Raw genomic sequence first — 6,511 nt, 5'->3', positions numbered from 1 at the left:
GAGGTCAGGAGATCGAGACCATCCTGGCTAACACTGTGAAACCCCGTCTCTACTAAAAATACCAAAAAAAGTTAGCCAGGCGTGGTGGCGGGTGCCTGTAGTCCCAGCTACTCGGCAGGCTGAGGCCGGAGAATGGTGTGAACCTGGGAGGCGGAGCTTGCAGTGAGCTGAAATCCGGCCACTGCACTCCAGCCTGGGCAGCAGAGCGAGACTCCGTCTCAAAAAAAAAAAAAAAAAAAGGCAAAGAAAGTGTGCATGATTTAATTTGGAGGACAGAACAAGTCAATGGCAGAACCAGGACTAGAATCCCCAACGTGTCAGTTCTTGGTTATAAGCAATAGAAATAAGCTCTGACTGATTTAAGTAGAAAGGAATTTGCAAAACAGGTATTAGATAGTTCACAGAGTCTGAAAGAGCTGGAGAACCAGGTACAGAAGCAACATAGCCAGGAATGATGCCCAAAATCTCACCTCAGAAGTTTCCAAGAGGAAACACTGTTCACAACACCACTAGAAACTGGATGCCACCATTTGTAGTGGTGGACTGGACACTTCCATTGCCTCTGGAAACCAGATTGTCCCATCTTCAGCTGCATTCACCCATCACCAGAATAGATTCCATGCATTCCCTCCTTCCTTCAGCATCAACTCCTGATTCCAAGGGATATATTAATGTAACTGGTGGAGTCTGGTCATGTGCCGAAGCCCTACTTTCAAAGAAGTTTGAGTAGTGAGTAGGTGGCTTTTTCAGCTTCTCTGGTGGCAGATAGGCTCTACCTCATAAGATAGTGTATTACCAAGCACAAGAAAAGAATTGGTGACCAAAAATAGAAGTAAAATACCCACTATATCTGGCCTTAGTATCACTCTATCCAGGGCTTCTACAGTGGAACCACATACTCTGCGACCAGTTGCTCAATAAGCATTTCCCAAGTATGGTAAACTAGCAACACTAGGAGAAAAATGTGGAGATTACAAGAGAGATGTCCTCCTCCCTGTTCTCCTTCAAGGCTGATTGGAGTGAGTGCTTCACCCACATAGGAATGCTTAGGAAAATAGCACCAAATCCTCTGGAACAAGTTTTAATATTGGGAGGGATTCCAGAGGAAGTGAAGCTTCTGGACCTTCAGAGCTGGATAGACTTCAAAAAGCAAGAGAAGAGGAAGAGAGCATTGCATTCAGTCTCTACCCTTAATCCTCTTCTTTCTTATCTGGTCCCTACGTAGTCACTAACTGTCTGTTCACATTAGACCCAGAAAATTCTTAGGATGCATAGGAGATGGTTAAACCTGTGCCTCCAGGGTTCCAGGGCTACAGCTCAAGGACCACTAGGGCTAAGAGCAAACAGATATATGGTACAAAAGACTGATGGTACAAAAGACTGATGGTACAGAACAGAGTGTCCAGTCTCCTCTACTGTCATCCACTTGAGTAGGTGTGGGCACACATCATTTCCTTCTCCCCTGCTGTGTGACTCAGTCAGCTCTCCCCGCTAAGTCTGTCTCTGCTTTGTAAAATGGAGAGAATCAGTCCTATTTTGCAGGGTTTTAAGGATGAAATATATGTATTTATATACACATATACATATTCATAGTACCCAACTCAAGTTCCAATACATAAATGGTATTTAATGTTATTATTATTCCTTACAGACAAGCAGAGGTAGGAGGTACCTTAAAGACTCTCCACTCCAATACTCTCCTTTCTCAGATGCAGTAGCTGAGGCCTAGAGAGGGAAAAGACTTTGACCGGGATCTCACAGTAAGTTAGTGGCAGAGAAACTTGCCAAGTCCTTCTTCAAGGCTGTTATTCACCCTGTCTAGCTGAGTCATGTTGGGGATAATCCACACTGTGGGGGTAATGTCAGTGGGTCACACCTCCAGTGGGTCTCTTCCCCAGTTGGTGGATTCGTTCATCTTAACATTTACAGAAAAATTCTCTGTGCTAGGTTATTGCTGGAGAAGTTTGGGAACCAGAGAGCACTCAGACCTCGTCCCTAGGCCTGAGACATTCCAAGACCTGAGAGGAGATGGATATAAACAGACAATAGAAAACAAAAAAGAGAGATTTGTGTGTATACCAGGTAATATAGGGGCTTAGGGGTGGCTTTGTGGAATATTAGCCTTTCCCAGTATAAGCTCCATCAACTGCTCATCCATCCCATATAAATTGAATGATAATTAATTAAATTCTTCAACATAAATAACTGCAGTTTCTCAATTTTATGTAGTGTGACTAAAATAATCCTGAGAAATTTCCTGCTATGGCTAAATAGGGAGATCAGCAAATCTTGCTACCAAAAAAAGTAACTATAAAGCTAGACAAAACTGATAAAACACAACTTTTTCAGAGCCCAAAGGCATACGACAATCTAAGAAGTGTTTATACTTTAAAAACTGCTGAACTTGGAACAAGAACAGTGAGAATCTATGGCATTCTGACCTTGGGTTGCTCCTATCCCCATCCCTTAGCTAGACAAGTGAAGAAGTTCTGCAAGGGTGGTACAGGCAATGAGCACCTGCAGTTTCCCTACCACTGTCAATGGGAGCTCACTTGACTTGGAGCAGTAGACAATGCCCATGATGAGCATCATTGTCAGTGGAAGTGACTGCTTGACAGTGGGCAAGTGGGTGAGAACCTAACAATTCAGGCTTTACTATCCTGAGGTTGTAGTCATGGTTGGGACAAGCATATTCCTGGGTGGAACCTGAGAGGTCACAAGCCTCCTGCCCTGTCCTGAGGCTGTGTGCATGTGCCTAGGTGACTCAAAAGAGAAATTAAAACCTGGAGCAGCTTTGGAAACAGTCTGAACTTTGCTTTATCTAATTAGTTTTTACATGTATAATTGACACGTAATAATTGTACATATTCTGGCATACAGTGTGATGTTTCAATGCATGTATACATTGTATAATGATCAAATGGGAGTAATTATTGGGGTAATTACTATATCCATGACTTTGAACATATATCATTTCTTTGTGGTGAGAACATTCAAAATCTTCTCTTCCAGCTATCTTGAAATACATACTACATTGTTATTTGCTATAGTCACCCTACTGTGTTATAGAACACCAGAACTTATTCTTCCTGTCTAACTGTAAATTTGTACCCATTGACCAACTTCTCCCGGCCCCGCTCTCTACACTTCCCAGCCTTTGGTAATCACAAGTCTACTCTCTACTTCTATGAAATCAGCTGTTTTAGGTTTCACATGAGTGGAATCATGCAGTGTTTGTCTTCCCATGCCTGGCTTATTTCACTTAACATAGTGTCCTCCAGGCTCATCCATGTTGCTGCACGTGACAGGATTTCATTCTGCTTTATGGCTTAATAGTATTCCATTGTGTGTGTGTTTGTGTGTGTGTGTGTGTGTGTGTGAGAGAGAGAGAGAGAGAGAGAGAGTGTGTGTGTGTGTGTGATATTTTATCCATTCACTTCTAGATGGGGATTTGGGTTGATTTCTTATCTTGGCTATTGCGAATAGTGCTGCAATAAACATGGGAGTACAAATGTCTCTGAAATACTGATTTCATTTCCTTTGGATACACACCCGTAATGGGACTGCTGGGTCAAATGGTGGTTCTATTTTTAATTTTTTGAGAAACCTACATACTGTTTTCCATAATGGTTGTACACATTTACATTCCTACCAACAGCGTGTAAGAGTTCCCTTTTCTCTACATCCTCACCAGCATTCATTACTTTTTGTCTTTTTGATAATAACCATTCTAATGAGGGTAAGGTAGTATCTCATTGTGGTTTTGATTTGCATTTCCCTGATGATTACGGATGTTAAACATTTTTCACATAGCTCTTGATGATTTGCATGTTTTCTTTAGAGAAATGTATATTCAGGTATTTTGACCATTTTTTATTTAACTTTTAAGTTCAATGGTACATGTGCAGGTTTGTTACATAAGTAAATGTGTGTCCTGGAGGTGTGTTTTACAGATTATTTTATCACCCAGGTACTAAGCTTAGTACCTAACAGTTATTTTCTGCTCCTCTATCTCCTCCCACCCTCAAGTAGACCCCAGTGTCTGTTGTCATCTTCTTTGTGTTCATGAGTTATCATTTAACTCCCACTCATAAGTGAGAACATGCTGTATTTGGTTTTCTGTTCCTACATTGGTTTGCTAAGGATAATGACCTCCAGCTTCATCCATGTCCCTACAAATTACATAATCTCATTCTTTTTTATGGCTGAATAGTATTCAATGGTATATATGTACCACATTTTCTTTATCCAGTCTATCACTGATGGGCATTTAGGTTGATTCCACGTCTTTGCTATTGTAAAAAGTGCTGCAGTGACATACATATGCATGTGTCTTTATAACAGAAAAATCTATATTCCTTTGGGTATATACCCAGTAACGGGATTGCTGGATCAAGTGGTATTTCTGTTTTTAGGTCTTTGAGGAATGGCCACACTGTCTTCCATAGTGGTTGAGCTAATTTACATACTCACCAACAGTGTATAAGCGTTCCTTTTTCTCTGCAAACTTGCAAGCATCTGTTGTTTTTGGACTTTTTAATAGTAGCCATTCTGATTGGTGTGAGATGGTATCTCATTGTGGTTTTGATTTGTTTCTCTAATGATCAGTGATGTTGAGCTTTTTTTTTCCATATAATTGTTGGCTGCATGTATGTCTTCTTTTGAAAAGTGTTGGTTCATGTCCTTTGCCCACTATATAATGGGGTTGTTTGCTTTTTCTTGTAAATTTGTTCAAGTTCCTTGTAAATTCTGGATACTAGACATTTGTCAAACGGGTAGATTGCAAAAATTTACTCCCATTCTGTAGGTTGTCTGTTTACTATATTGATAGTTTATTTTGCTGTGCAGAAGCTCTTTATTTTAATTAGATCCCATTTGTCAATTTTTGCTTTTGTTGCAATTTCTTTTGGCATCTTCGTCATGAAATCTTTGCCTGTGCCTATGTCCTGAATGGTATTGCCTAGGTTTTCTTCTAGGCTTTTTATAGTTTTGGGTTTTACATTTAAGTCTTTAATTCATCTTGAGTTAAATTTTGTATATGGTATAAGGAAGCGGTCCAGTTTCAATTTTCTGCGTATGGCTAGCCAGTTATCCCAGCACCATTTATTGAATAGGGAATCCTTTCCCCTAGCTTGTTTTTGTCAAGTTTGTCAAATATCAGATAGTTGTAGGTGTGAGGTGTGAGGTCTTATTTCTGCGTTCTCTATTCTGTTCCATTGGTCTATGTTTGACCACTTTAAATTTGATTATTTGGTTTTCGTGCTATTGAAATGAGTTTCTTATATATTCTGGATATTAACTCCTTGTCAGAGGCATAGTTTGCAAATACTTTCTCTCATTCTGCAGGTTGTCTCTTCCCTTTATTCATTGTTTCCTTAGCTGTGCAGAAGCTTTTCAGCTTGATGTAATCACATCTGTCCATTGTCTATTTTTTGCTTTCATTGCTTGAGATCTTACTCAAAAAATCCTTGCCCAGTACAGCAATTCCACTGCTTGATATACTGAAAAGAAGCTAAAGCAGGTTCTTGGAAAGATATTTGACAGCCATGTTCACAGCAGCATTATTCACAATAGCCAAAAGATGAAAGTAACCAAACTGTTCACTGACAAATGAATGGATTAACAAAATGTGATATATACATACAATGAAATGCTATTCAGTGGCTAGCCATATGCAGGAGAATAAAAGTGGACTCCTACTTTTCACCATATACAAAAATTAAGTCAAGATGGATTAAAGACTGAAATATAAGGCCTCAAACTGTGAAAATCCTAGAAGAAAACCTAAGAAATACCCTTCTTGACCTCAAGCTTGGCAAGGAATTTTTGGCTAAGGTCCCAAAAGCAATTGCAACAAAACCAAAAATTGACAAGTGCGTTCTAATTAAATTGAAGAGCTTCTGCACAGCAACAGAGTAAACAGACAACCTACAGAATCGGGGGAAAATATTCACAAACTATGCATCCAACAAAGGTCGAATATCCAGAATCTATAAGGAATGTAAACAAATCACCAAGCAAAAAACAAATAACCCCATTAAAAAATGGGCAAAGGACATGAAAAGACACTTCTCAAAAGAAGGCAACCAAGTAGCCAACAAACGTATGAAAAAATACTCATCATCTTCATGTCCTTTGCAGGGACATGGATGAAGCTGGAAACCATCATTCTCAGCAAAATATCACAAGGACAGAAAACCAAACACCACATGTTCTCACTCATAAGTGGGAGTTGAACAATGAGAACACATGGACACAGGGAGGGGAACATCACACACCAGGGCCCGTTGTGGGGTGGGGGCTGGGGGATTGATAACATTAGGAGAAATACCTAATGTAAAAGACGAGTTAATGGGTGCAGCAAACCAACATGGCACATGCATACCTACGTAACAAACCTGCATGTTGTGCACATGTACCCTAGAACTTAAAGTATAATAATAAAATAAATAAATAAATAAATACTCATTATCACTAATAATCAGTGAAATGCAAATGAAAACACAATGAG

Source organism: Macaca fascicularis, chromosome X (assembly GCF_037993035.2).
Source record: "Macaca fascicularis isolate 582-1 chromosome X, T2T-MFA8v1.1".
Classification (NCBI taxonomy): domain Eukaryota; kingdom Metazoa; phylum Chordata; class Mammalia; order Primates; family Cercopithecidae; genus Macaca; species Macaca fascicularis.
The sequence above is the reverse complement of the archived record's forward strand: the minus strand, read 5'-3'. Positions refer to the sequence as shown.